The following is a 14,297-nucleotide window of genomic DNA, read 5'->3' as shown; positions in this document are numbered from 1 at the left end:
GGGACAGGACAAGGGGAAACGGCCTCAAGCTGTGCCAGGGGAGGCTCAGCTTGGACAGCAGGAGGAATTTCTGCATGGAAAGGGTGCTCAGGCCTTGGCAGGGGCTGCCCAGGGAGCTTTGGAGTGCCCATCCCTGGAGGTGTCCAAGGAAGGGCTGGAGGTGGCACTCAGGGCTCTGGGCTGGGGACAAGGTGGGCACTGGGCACAGCTTGGGCTCCATGGGCTGGGAGGGATTTTCCAGCCTCAGTGGTTCTGTAAAACACAGCGAGCAGCTGTGGATCAGGATTTGGGGATGGGAATGGGGACGGGGATTGGAATGGGGATGTCGCGGCGCAGCGCTCCCCGTCAGGGAGGGCCGGGCACAAGATGGCGGCCGCGATGACACGGCGGTCACGTGGCGCGCGGTGCCCCCGCCCCGCCCGCGGCCGCCGCACGGGACACGGGACACGGGAGCGGGGTACTGGAAACGGGACACGGGCCGCGGGCTGCAGCCGCCGCACCGCCCGGGACCCGCCCGGCGGCCGCACCCGCCCGGCCCGCACCGAGCCACGGATCCGCACGGTGAGTGAGCGGCGACCCAGCGGCCTCCGGCTCGGCGCAGGCCCGGGGGTGGCGGCGGGACGGGACACCGGCGGTGACAGCGGGGACGCGGCCGCCGCCGCCCCGGCAGCGACGTGCCCCGGGGGGGTTCCGGCTCCTCACGCCGGCGGCGGCCCCCGCAGCCCCGGGGGATGCGCCGAGAGCTCCGGCCCCCGCAGCAGCGGAGGCTCGGGGGGGCTCCGGGCTGCCCGGCTGGGGGCTGTGACAGAGCTTCGGTCCCGCAGCACGGGCCGATCCGGGCCGCTCGGCCCCGGGGGCTGCGGTCTGCTCAGCCTGGGCAGCGCTGGCACCCCAGCCCGGGGCTGTGCCCTCCCGGGGGAGCTCTGCATGCCCGGTGCGGGGGCTGCAGCCCTGGGGTGCCGGGGGGCTGCGGGACCCCACCTCGGGGGGCTGCAGCCCCTCAGCCCCAGCACCAGGAGAGGCTCTGCTCCCCTCCTGCCCAGGTCTGGTCCTGCCTCCCCCACAGGCTCTGTGGGGACACCTGGTCCCCTGAGCTCAGCTGGGAGTGTGGGGGTGAGCCCGGGCCCCTCAGCCTGGGGGCTCCAGTCCCTCTGCTTGCTGGGATGCGAAGGTGGGATTGCCCCCTGCTCCAAAGGATCTGGAGGCATCTGCCGTGAGTGGGAGCACATCCCATCCCATCCCATCCCATCCCATCCCATCCCATCCCATCCCATCCCATCCCATCCCATCCCATCCCATCCCATCCCATCCGGGCTGTGCTGCCTCGCTGGGGCTGAGGTTTGTGGGGTGGCTTTGTCCCCCTCTTGGGGACAAACGGGCTGGGGCAGAACGGGGATGGAAAGGAGAAGACTTGCCATCACGGATACCCTGGGAGGAGGGTGTGCTCCCTGTTTGCTCGTGGAATGGCTTGCTGATTGCCTGGCTGCAGTATTTGGATTTTTCAGGGTGTATAAGGCACGGGGCTGTCTTTGTACTGTGTTCCTCCTGGAGGCCCTGTTTTGATCAAGATTTCTAATTTATTCTGTCTTGTGTGAAAACCTCATTAAAGAGTGCTTCGGTGCCTTCAAGGCACCATAAATACACATAGAGAGGATGGGAAGAGGGAGGAAAAGATTATTATTTGTAAAAAATGGGAGCTCTGCCATATTGACATGGTGCTGCTGAAGCTTGCTGATGCAGGCAGCCTCTCCTAGCAGAGCAGCACCGGGATGTCGATGAACGTCCTCGTGTCACTTTGGCTGATGGTGCAGCCTGGTGTGACAGCAGATTTGTACTGATGCCTTCAGACTGCCTTCTCATAGGTCCACATGGCTGAAAATGCTGTGAGCCAGTGCAGAACAGAGAATCAGTACCAAACACCTGGCTGAAGTCAGTGATCTTGGTGGGTTTGGGCTTGGCTGTGTTTTTTTGGGGAGTGGATGTTGTAATGGAATTGCATTGTGGTTTGTTTTGTGTAGTGCTTTGTGGGTGTTAAAATTGCTCCAGCTTTTTGAAGTTGTTTAGACTTTGGAAAGAGAAGGCAGTCCCCCTGGTTGGTGGCAGACAAAAGGTAAAGGCTGCTTTTACAATATGGGTAATAAGCCCCCTCTAAATCCAGAGAGATTGCTGTGATAGTTTTGAGTTTTTGGGCATGTGGAGCAGAACTAAATTCAGCTCAGAAGGCTTTAAACTGTTTGTGATCTGTGCAACAAATGGTGATTCCCAAATTATTTTGCTTCTTTCTCTTTCCACGTTATCAACCTGGGAACTGCATCTCTCATGTTAATTAGATTTTGATGTCACATTTATAAATTTAATAAGTCCAAGTAGGTGGATGATTTTCAGGACTTGGAGGTATTATGGATATTATTTGACTGCTCAGAGTTAATGGTTAAAAGTGATTTGTTGTTTGCCATGGATCTCATTGCTTCTTTCAACACTCATCAAGCTTGAATAGGTGCTACTTTTAATTAGATAATTCTTGAGTTCTCTTGAACTGAACCCATGCACTGTGGGTGATGATGGCTTAAACATTCTTCCTTCTTCTGGTTGCTGCTTCTCTGCATCACTCAACATTGGTTAATTGCTGCACTAAATATGGGTGGCCTGGGACTTACTCAGATTTAAAAGCAATTTCAGCCTGGCCGTAAGGAATGGTTGTGGAATTAAAGACTTTTTAATTGGGGCAGCAGGACATCCCATGGAAAAAAAAAAGTGCTCAGAAATAATCCAGACCCTTGTTGGGGAAAGGGTAATTTGTTGTTTGTGTAATAGAATAAATCCATATAGCATCATCAGAAAGCAAAGGAGTGTTGCACACAGGCTTGGAGCTGCTTTTGCTGGATGTGGTACCAGATCTCTGTTTCCTGGGGTGGTTTGCAGGGACTTGTGTAGGGCAGGAAGGATTTCTAAGGCTGCCCAGCCAGGTAGGTCCAGGCTGTTCTTTGCTGAGCAAAGCAGAGTGGAGCAGAGCACCTGGATGCTATTTCAGTCATGATTCAAGTGCAGCACATTAAACCCAGCTGTGCAGGGAGAAAGTGCTCTGAAGAGGTGAGCTTAAAATGAGCTCAAAAATCTGGGGTTTTCAGAGGAATCTGATGGTCACAAACTGAGCTCCCATGTGCTGTCAGTGCTTTCCAAAGGATTTTGGTGTCCTTGGAGGCCTTTTGGGCCCAGGGCACCAGCAAACAGAGAGGGGCAGGAGCCCTCTGGAGGGCTGGTGTTGTGCATGGAATCTCCAGCTTTTAATTCATCTTGAATTCCCAAAGTGTGTGGTGTGACATCATAAGGTTAATTATTAAGTCCCATCCCCCTTCTTCCCCAAAATGCTGGGGGCAATGCAGAAAACTGAGGGATGTGTGAAACCTACCAGCTTTTTTGGATGATTTCATCCCAGTCATATTTTATTATTTTGAAAATCTGCTTAGCAGAGGCAGTGTGTGGTGCAGGTTACTTTGCCTGTTCATAGACTGAAAGAACATCCATCCTAATAAGCTGTAACTGTGTAGTGGGGCTTGGTGGAAGATGTCACTGCCCCTGGCAGTGGGGTGGAAAGAGATGGTCCTTTAGGTACCTTCCTGCCCAAACCATTCTGGGATTTAAACATCTCTAAAATCCTTACCTGTATTGTTTCTGGTCTTATCAAATGTGGTGTTGTAGTTGAGGGGAGAAAAAACCCCAAATTCTTGAAAGTAACCCATGAGCTTTGTTTGGAATGTCCTTGATCAAGAGCTGGAAAGAGAAAATTTAATTTTGGAGACTATAACGTGTTTCTTAAAGAAATGCAGTTACTGCTGTTGCTGGGCTTTACAGTCAACTCCTCCAGATCAGGGGAGCAAATCTAGAGTGGGACAAATGTCCTGTTAATGTTCCCTTTGTGTGTTGCTGCAGTCCTGCTCTGCTGTCCAATTACACATCCATTATCAAAGAAAACCACTAATAAATCCTTATTGGCAAAGCATCTTCTGTAGGTTTGGCCTGTGCTAATTTGCTTAGATTTAAATGCACAACAAAATAAATCTCCCTCTGCTTAGAGCTGTGACTCTGAACACTTTTTTTCTCCCTGATTTCCCAGCCTGGTCTGCCTTCTGTCTCCCTGATTTTGAAACTGATTGAAGGTAGCTTTTTTCTGTTTAAATGGAAATAAGGCAAAGCATATTACCAGCTGTGGAAAAAAAAAGGACTTCAAGTAATCTCTGAATCTAGTAGTTTTAGGTTTTCCCAGTGCAGGAAAAACTGGCAGCTTCCTTAGCAAGCTGGGTGAGGCACAAGGTGTGGTAGCAGAATTCCTCAGGTGGCTTTGCTGGATTGGCTTTTTGGGGTGCTGTGTGCACTGTCATATCCTTATTAGCTGTGTGGGACAAGGCTTGGGAATTTTATCCCTGCTCTCTGTGTCTGGGGAACAGCACACAGTGGGGCTGCATTGCCTAAGCCTTCATCAGAAAAAGTAGGAAGAAACAGAAGTAAAACCAGGGTAAATCCTGTCTTAAGGACTGAAAGAGCCTTAAAATTGCCCCTTTCTGAACAGGTGGATCTGGAGAGGAGAGCTTTTGCAGCCTTGGCTTAAGTAGGATTTTTAAATAGCTGTCATCTCCTCCTGTCCACTGCAGTCTCCTTTAATTTCCTTTACTAAAAAAGAGCATTGCAATTGGGAGTGTTTTACAATTTCCCTTGCTGGTCCATTAGTGTATTAGCTTAGCTCCGTGTGTGTTGAATGCCACTAAATGTCACTTGCAAATTTAATGTTTGGAGCACTGAGATTTGTGCTAATTGAATTTAAAGTCTTATACTTGAATTTGTTAAAATGGCAGAGTCAGACAATTGAAATGTTTTAATGGGAGGATGGAGGAGCACTTGCAAATCTGCTCTTGTGAGCGAATCCAACAGTGCATTTGTGCAGATGGAGGGGGAGACCCTGAGCAGACAGATCAGTGTTTGATGGGGTTTTACTGTCCCCTTGTACATTACAATGTGGTGACAGCTGGCAAAATCCACTGTGTTGAAAGTGCTTGACTGCTCTGGGTTATTGTTGACACCAACTTAACCTTAAATACTTCTGTAAAAATGGTAAAGATTATAGAGTCTTTCAGTTCAATTTAAATTTCTGCTTCTCCAGCCATAGTTTTAGGCACTCCTGGAGAAAGGTTAATTGTTTGGGCTGTGGTATTTAAACTCAGTTGTTTGTGTCTGTCTTCTGGAGTTTTTATTCAGGACATTAGCAATTTCTGCACCTGAGGATTTGTTGTTTCGGGAGAGGCTGAAGGGGGGTGATGGTTGTTCTGGGTTTTTTTGTTTGATTGGTGCTTTCTGTGTTTTTTTTTTTTTTTCTGTTTTCATTTGTGTTTTTGTAAAACAAAAACTGTGGCATTAAACACTTCTTTATTCTTAACTTCAGCCAAATACTGAAGGATTGCATATTTGGATATAGACACAGAAAAGCAGACCCTGCTGCTGTGCTTTTTGTGAGGTAAAGTGTTAAAGAAATTACCCTCGATTGGAAAAGAGTCATAAAGATTGGTCCTTGGCTTTCCAAGCAGTGTAAATCTGTGCCTCCCTAGATAACACAGTGCTTTTAAGAAGTTTGTCTGGAAACACTTCCATTAAATCTCCTGACACCAGGCTTTGACCTTCTGCCACTGAGCTGGCATTTCATACGGGCTCCTGGCATGAGCTCTCCTGCCACTTTCAAGTAAAATCTCATCAGGCATTGAAAAGTTTGACTCTGCAGTCGAGCACTGTGCCAAAGCTGTAAAAGCCCTATTTGTACACAAAATGGATTTTTTGCTTGCTAGGAGGGCTGGGGTAGTGCTTCAGTAACTGCAGGAATGGCTTTGAATCTACATAGTAATGAAACAGCTCCATCTAAATCGAGTGTCTCCTACACTCTCAGGTCTGCTCTTTGTCTTCTGCTGTCCCTGCATGGAGTTTTATGTAGTCAGGTTATATTGCTCTGGAAAACTTTGTCAGGGAAGTTAATGTAAAGCAATTTGAAAGGCTTAAAAATGGCTCTGCTGTTAGGATGATGAAAAAGACCTTGAGAGCAATTGCTGCTGGATTCCTGCTTGGCCATGCGAGTGCTGAGCTGCTCCCAGGGTGTCCTCCTTCAGTGCTGGCAGCCCCAAAAACTGGCTGCCCCATCTCTGGGAGTGTCCAAGGCCAGGTGGGACAGGGCTTGGAGCAGCCTGGGATAGTGGAAGGTGTCCCTGCCCTTGGCAGGGGCTGGAATGGGTTGGGTTTTAAGGTCCCTTCCAACCCCAGCCATTCTAGGATTCTGTGATACATCAGGGCTGAAAATCCACTTGCTTTAACTGGGAAGGAAAATCCAGCACTTGTGGAGCTCAGGGTGAGCTTTTCCCCTTGCAGGGGGTGCCAGTGGCTGTGGATGTTGGGTGTCTGGGGAATACATTTTTAGTGGAATAAGAAACCAAAACAGACTTAGGGGAAGGGAGAGGAACCCATGTTCCAAAGTGCTGAAGTTTGGGGTGCTCAGCAGAGGCAGCAGGGGGGAGGTGATATCCAAAGCAGAGCTGTGAACAAGGCAAGAGTGGACAGAAAAGGGTGAGTGCAAGCATGTGAGGATCCCAGCTTAATGACTCGACAGAACACATTGTTCCCTTTCCCCAAGTACTTTTGGGATGTCAGGATCCGTATTTAATGGAATCATGGTTTTATGGAGGCTCTCCACCCTGGGAGAAGTTTGCCTTTGCCAAAAGCAATACTCACTAATAAGCTGAGGGTTCTTATCTACTCTCCATGAAACACTGAAAAAAACCTTATTTTGCAGTAATGACCAATTACCCACAAATTAACAAAATTCTTTGTCAGATATTTGCCTTGTTTTTGTGCCTGTGCAATTTCCTAATTCATTTTTTCTCGCTCTCAGAACATAAATAGATGGGTTATCAAAGGCCATTTTAAAAACAAAAACAGGACCTTAAGCACATTTATCAGAAAGGGATTATTTGAATTCTGATGGTTTGTTCAGAATTTCTTTGCTTGCAAGAAAATGAGTGTCTGTGCTGAGAAGACACAGACCCATCCAGTCACGTGTCTTGTATCCAAGAATTATAATGATTTTGAGAGGGAATGCCAGAGTTCAGCCATGGGTTCAGGAAGTGTAAGTGGCTGGGAGAATACTTGTGGAGATGACAGTCACTGGCTAATCCATATTACTTCCTCCTCTGAGCAGGACTAACCCCAAAGAAATGCCAGGTTTTTCAGGGTCCTCTTGGGGATTTGAAAATGTCCAAGGGAGGAGATGGGCTGCTTTGGAGAGAGGGGTTCTACCTTGTGTAGGGAGATAACCTGCAAGTTTGATTCAGTGCCAGGGGAGGAACCTGAGACCCAGAAGAAATTGGATACAGGTGCACCAGATTGATGCACTAAAGACCATTAGCTGCTTTCCTGTCGTGCCTGGCCAGCTGAGTTGATGTTCTTAATGAACTACTCCGTAGATATCTTAACTTCTGACTGCTGCTCCTTAACTCATGGTCCATCAGGGCACAAGTGAATTGATCAGCATCATATATAACTGTCTACAGGGAACTTTCCTTGGCCACTTTATTGAGTGGCTGCCAGTCTAAAATCCTTTTATGATTCTTCCTGTTAGACTTCTCCTTTGCTAATATTGTTCTTAATGTAAACAGTCTCCTGTAACTTCTTAACTTTGTAATCCCCTTCACGCTGTAATTGTGCCTTAATGCTGCCCATTTGCAGTTGGATATGAGCAAATATTTAAAATAATTGTCCACTCTACAAAACGTTGGTTGACTTCATGGATTGTTTTGTCTTATGTTTGTTAACTCCCTGGGGATCTTGTTTCCATGTCCAGGACATACATTTAGGTCTTTCCAAGGTAAGAGGTCGGAAAGCAGGCTGGAAATCCTAGACAATGTTGTATTTCTTCACATGGTTCCACTGTTATGGCTGTGTGTTGAAATTCAGCCTGCAGGATGTGATGTCATGCAAATAAATTAATGACTTGTGTTTATTTGAAGATTGGATAACAACCCAGGCATGGGATAATAACCCAAGGAGCACTTGGCCCTTCTGCTCTAAGCTTCCCAGAAGTTGTGGATAAAGCTTTGCCTGCCTCTGTCCTGCTGCACTTTTCAGCATGAGTGTTATGGGGTGGGAGCTTTGTATTCATGCAGGACACCCTGACACCTTGCAGAGGGGCTTGGACACGTGTTCCTGACACAGGCAGCCGTGGGGACACGGAGCTCCCAAACTTAGCAAGGGGCAGGTTCCAAACTCTGGGCTCATGCATGTGCAAAACTCATCAGAGATGAGCTTGAAGGTCCCTTCCCACCCAGGATGGAACCATTCTGAGGTTCTGTGTCCACTGGAGAAGAGCTGTTGGATTTCCCAGCCTGGTTGTCACTGGTGTGTTCCTCTGAGGGAGTGGTTGTGGTGGCAGGGTGGCTTGTGGCAGGCAGAGGCTTCCCACCCTGGCACCCAGGGGAGGAGTGAACACCTCAGAGCTGTAACCTCTGATCCCTATCACTGAATCCTTGCTTTCAGGCTTAGATTTCATTCCCAGAGAAACCCAGGGTTGGGCTACATCTGTTCCAAGTGAGCTTTCTGGGCTGATTTAATTCATGGCTGTCAAAGAGCTGTTTTTTCTTCCCTCACCTTGTCTTCATAGTCCCAGTTTGCAGCATTAAAGGGTGTTCCACGAAGTTTTGGAGACGTGCTGTGTGGTTTGCCTGGCAGGGTGGGGCCTTATCAAGAGGGAAATAACACTGAGGGAAACAGCGGCACAGGGAGTATCAGTAACGGGCTTCTTTCAGGTCTGGCTCATGCAAAGCATTAATGACATTTTCTGCACCCCTACAGTGGAGTAACTTCTGCAGTGACTCTGTCAGCTGTGTCAACAAACTTTGTGTTTGGGACTGATGTATTGCTGAGTTTTATTTTTATTTAAAAACGAGAGGCAGCTGAGGGTCTGCAGTAGGCTGAGCTGAAGTGGGTCTTGCATTTGTTGGAAGTAACTGGAGGAGTCTTGCTGGTGGTGAATAGCCAGTGACAGGATGTGTGCAGACAGCTGGAAATGCTCAGACTTGCTTGCTTGCCAGTACTGTCCTGAATTAGGATAGTTGGGATAGAGCCCAGTGCAGCTTGTGGGGTGTATTCCAGTGTGACATTTGCACACCAGATCCTATTCAGTTAGTGCTACTCGCTGTTGGAAAGAAGTACTCAGGCATTATGGAGTCTCTTTGCCTGGGATTGCTGGATTTGGGGGTGCTGGAGCAATGCTTGAGTGCAGAATGGTGGCATAGAGTTGTTGCACCCTTTTGTGTTGTTGAAGAGGCCCCACAAACTTCAGCTGGAAGGAAGCAAAAGTCCATTTATTTCCACAGACACTGCAAAGTGAAAAGTGAAGAATTTGGAGAGCTGAACATGCTGATCCTGCTGTCTTTATAGCCTTAGAAGTGGGCAAAGAATTAAAATAAATAAAAACAGGAATGGTTTCTGTAGTGGCTTCTCTGGAGGCAGTATTGTCTTCTGGTTCTGAGGATTTGTTTCCTTTCCCAGTCTGCTTTAAAAACATTTCCTTTTTCATAAAAGCAGTGAATTATACTCCATGGGCATTTATGTGAAGGGGCTGCTAACCTACTTATTTGGGCTGTACTTTTTGAAAGTGAAGTGTTCAAGTCAGGCCCTTAGAAGACAGATTGTCCTGCCTGATTGTCTTGAGCAAAATACTTTTCTGGTTTTAATTGGGGTTTTCATTGCTATGATTTACAGTGGCAGGGTGAGGGCAGCACCGTTCCTGCAGTGCCTCAGAGAAGTGGGAAGAGAAGGAGAAGGAGCAGAGCTATTCCTTATCTGGACACTTTCTTAGGTGCTTGCAGAGCTGTGTACTTAAATAATTCCTCCATGTAAGTATTGATGTGCAGCAGAGCGACACGGTTTTAAGCACAACGTTTAATAGGAGTATCCTCAGCGTGACTTGGCAAATATTCCAAGCTCAACTTGCCACCTCTGGTGCTGCCTCTTGTCATTGGAGTGAAGGGAGGTTTGTGCAAGGCTCAGAAGTGCAGCTAAAATGGGACACTTTGAAATCACCTCTGGGCACAGTCCTTGTGGCTCTCCTGGACTGGTCTGCTCTCTGTTCCTCCCTGTCCATTCCCACCTCCCCCTGTCCATTCCCATCTCCTGTCCTGTGGGTCCTTTGGGAGCCCTGCACTGCATTTGGGGTTTTTGGTAAGGTGAGAAGGGAGGGGAATTTGGCATTTCAGCACCAGCCACCCTGTTTGTGTGTGCTGTTCCCTGTGCTCAAAGTGCAGGAATATTGTTCTGGCAAGTGCTGTCCAACTTGGATTCTCCTGTCATGTGCAGATGCAATGAATTTCCTAGAAACTTAAGGGAGGGGATGAAAGTGATGTAGATAGTTTGCAACAGCTGGTGATTCAGTCATTGAGGCATAAACTGGATTTCTAATGTGCTGGAGAAGGAAAGAAAGCCTGCCTTGGTAAGGTCAGCATCAGAAATTTGGTTAGGGCTGTGTTCATTTTTCTTTTGTATTACAGTTTGTGGAGAATATTTTATTTTTTCCTTAATTAAACTGCTTTTGCAACATGTGTCAGTCCATCTAAAATTCTATGTAGGAAGATCTGTGGCTGCATTTGATGAGGGCAGAACCTTCTTCTTGCAGCTGGGTTGTGTCATCCAGGTTGGTTTTCATCCTTTTCCCTGTCAGCCTGTTGGGCGAACTTCCAAGTGTGGGGTTGTGGGGGACAGGGGCACACAAGTGCAGGACTGTGGGCATTGGGACACCCCTCAAAATGCAGGATTCTGGAGATTGGGGCATCCTTGCAAGTGCAGGATTATGGGATTGGGACACTCTTCTGAGGGAAACTGGGACACCCCTCCAATTGTGTGTTGTGGGGACAGGGACACCCCTCAAATTTTAGGATTGTGGGATCTGGGACAACCCTCCAGGTGTGAGTTGTGGGGACTGGGACGCCTCTCAAAGGTGGGGATTGGGACAGCCCTCCAAGAGTGGGTTGTGGGGGACAGGGACCCCTCCCAGTTGGGTTGTGGGGACTGGGAGGATGCTGTGCCACACTTCCTTCCCCTTTGTTTGAGAAGCAAAGCACAGAGCAGACGTGCAGGGGAGAGGAGGGAGGATCCTCATCCTGCTCTTGTCAGGGACGTGTCTGGCTTTGCCCCAAGCTGGCTGTGATGAGCCAGGATCGGACTGGAGACATCCCAGTGCTGCTCCCGCCCGGGTCACAGGTGTCACCGTGCCCGGTCCGTGTGACCTGCTGCATGTTTACACCCAGGATCCCATTCCCGAGGTCTGCTTTTCCCAGCAGACTGCCTGAAGTTGGAGTCAGGGATCAGCATCCCCCCAGGGCAGGGCAGGGCAGGGCAGGGCAGGGCAGGGAGGGAGAGCTGGCTGCAATTCCAGCCTGGGGTGGTCCCATTCCAGCAATCAGGAGGAATTAATTGCTTGGCCAGAGCCCCAATACATTGCAGATGGCTCCTAGAGGGATGGAACAGATTCCTGATGCTGAGGTGTGTCCAGTTTTGGGGAGGTGGATCCAGAAACCACGTTTTTGCCAGATTAGAGGCCAACTGGCTCAAATCTGCAATAGAAAAGTTTCTTTTGCTGAGAAACAGAATATCTTGTACTGCTGATATTTCTATGGACTAGGGAGCTTAAACTTCTTGCTTACCTTGGGAACTGAAAGCAGACAATCCCTGGTTTGGGCTGCTCCACAGGAATGGGGACAAACAACCATTTTCAAAGAGGTTTTGTTTATTGTCGTGACTTTGGTGTTTTTAGGCAGTGCTCCTCTTGGTGTTATGTTCCTGTTATCCCCTTGAACAAGGGCTCTGTGCATTCCAGGGAGGGTGTTCTCTACTGATAGTTCTTGCTTCTGAGCACAGGATTTGTCTGCAGCCCCGGCAGCACTTTCCAATTTTATAGAAGATTTAGCTCAAATTTCCACCCTATGTTTTGTTAATTTTTAGCAAAAATATGTTGCTTTGTTCAGGTCAAATTTGCAGCTTTTCTCTTTCCTGCCAATGTAGTGTTTTTTGCACCTTTCATAAATCATCTGATGAGCTGTTGAAGCTGGAAGAGGCGTTTACAAAGCTAATGGAAAACTTGAGTAAAGGATGCTTTGCAGGAAATAGCCTCTCAGAAAGGGAAGTAGTGCAAAAGCCAGTTATGTTTTCCTTATTCACAGAGTTGTTTGGGAGAGATTTTTAATCCCTCACGTCTGTGCAGGTGCAGCCTTCAGACTCCCAGATCAGTATTTTTAACAGGAGCAGACCACAGCAGGGAATTCCCTCTCCCCAATCCAGTATTTTGGTTTCTTCAGGGAGCTTGTGTGTCTTTCAAAAGCCACAGCTTGGTAACTGGGTATCAGAAACTTTCAGGAGGAAAAGGGGAAGGCAGCTCCTGCTGAAATGCCAAAACCATTGCAAAACCAAATGTGTAATCATTGGGGTGGGGTGGTGGGAAAGTGAGGATGCTGAGGGGGAATGGGTGGCACTGAAGGGCTCAGAGTTAAATCATAATCTGGTTCTGTTCAAAGTGAAAGTGTGTGTTCCCTAATTGCAGCTCTCAGAATTGAGCTGTTGCTTGGAGTGGGGGGAGGAGAGGGGGAAAGCCATGGAATTCCAGGAAAGCTGTGGAATTCCAGCCAAGCACCCACTGCAGAACAGCCAATAGGACTTTGCCAGGTGCCAGATCTCTTGCTGGGAGTGTATGGCCAGGTTTGCCTGGCCCAAGGGGCTTTTTCCATGAAGAAGGCAGAGCCTTAGCTAACAGAGCACTCTTCAAAGCTGACTCTGAAAGGATATAATTTTTTATATGGAATTTCTGCCTGTACACCCATCAAAGCCTGGGAAATGACCATCCCTTATCATTTGTTTACCTGCACAGGAGGATTGTTGCAGCAGTGCCTGGAAGAAGCAAGATTAAAAAGCAGTTAGTGTAGCCTAGCAGGGGTGTGTTGTCCAGAAAATGCCTTTCCAAGTTAAATTCCTTCTCCAAGTTGATGGCTTTGAGGCCAAGACAGAGGGTAAAAAACTTCCAGCACGTGAAATAAATTTCTGCTGCAAACTATGGGAACCTCTGAAGGTTGACATAACTTCTGTAGCTGGAAGTTTCAATTTATTTAATTTATTTTGCTTCCTTAGGGCTCAGCTGTACTTGTTTTGTTGAGTTAGTTTATTTATGAACACATTGTGCTGTTCTCCCACAGGGATGACCTCTCAACTCTGGCAAGGCATCTGCCACTTGTTAATGTTGGTGTTAAGCCTGTTTGAAACCTCTTCCTGAGATTTAGAGGTCTTTTGCATCAGACTGGGGATGTATGGATGGTAAACACAGAGCAATTGCTACTCTTATTGCTGCTTTCCAGACTAATTAAACACACAGCTGATTGCCACAGGTGTCATCTCCTAACTTTACGTGCATCAAATGAGTCGAGTGCAAACCCAGCTTGAATTCTTTCCTCAGTGCATTTGTGTGCAGGTGGCTCATTTATTCTTTTTTTGCAGTGGCCAGAAGAATCTCTTTTCCCAGGAGACTCAAGTCAGTGTCAGGAGAAAAATGTTCCTGCTGAATTTGGTGTGTGGGACAGCTGAGGGCAGAGCCTGGCTGGGAGTTTGAGGTCTGTGGTCCCTCCCTGAGCACGATGTGCTGGCAGTAGCTTTGCTGCTCACCTGCTGTGTTCTAGGCAATAAATAAAACACTCCCAGCACACTGAGAGCAGCTTCCCTGCCTCTGGACACCCAGGGAGCATGCTCTGTTTGTGGAATTTGGGAGCAGGTCACCTCTGCTGGCCCACCCTGGAATTCAGTGCTCCCAGAGGGTGAGTGTGGATTATTTCCTGTGCCAGTACCTGCACATGCTGCCTTCCAGCTCCTCCTGCTTCCCTCCAATGCCTCTGGCACCAACAGAATGGGAAAAAGCAACATGTAAGACAATTTCAGTGTAACAGGAGAAATGCTGCCTCACTTCAGCTGCACTTAACCCCTGGCTTTAAGTGGCTATGAGAGGTTTGTGAGACGTGCTTGATACGTTTAAGAAATAAAAAGCCTCTCTGTGAGAGAGGGGAGGAGGGAACTGCAGCAAGAGCTTCAGGCTGGCAAAGGCACTTGTAGCTGTGCATCCCTTCCTTGCTTGCTGTCTGAGGTGCAAATGGGCTCTCCAGCAAGAGGAGCTGCTTCAGGAGGAGGTGTGCTTGGTAATGGCCACTTTGCTGATTTTTTCTTAGCTTTGCTTTCCTGCC

The 14,297-nt window shown here is 48.3% G+C and overlaps 1 protein-coding gene across 3 annotated transcripts in view; it reads left to right on the top strand.

The window, feature by feature from the left end:
- Positions 1–417: 417 nt before the first annotated feature.
- The window catches only part of SGMS1 (sphingomyelin synthase 1), a 171,000-nt gene continuing 157,120 nt past the window's right edge, over positions 418–14,297 (top strand). For 2 of the 3 annotated variants that reach the window (XM_056495525.1, XM_056495523.1), the window contains exon 1: positions 424–561. The gene's annotated coding sequence lies outside the window, so the exon portion shown is untranslated. Of the gene's footprint in view, positions 562–14,297 lie in introns of all 3 variants that reach the window. The other variant, XM_056495524.1, reaches the window with a different exon arrangement.

Source organism: Oenanthe melanoleuca, chromosome 6, assembly GCF_029582105.1.
Source record: "Oenanthe melanoleuca isolate GR-GAL-2019-014 chromosome 6, OMel1.0, whole genome shotgun sequence".
NCBI classification, from domain to species: domain Eukaryota; kingdom Metazoa; phylum Chordata; class Aves; order Passeriformes; family Muscicapidae; genus Oenanthe; species Oenanthe melanoleuca.
This window is presented reverse-complemented; position numbering and strand designations above follow the sequence as displayed.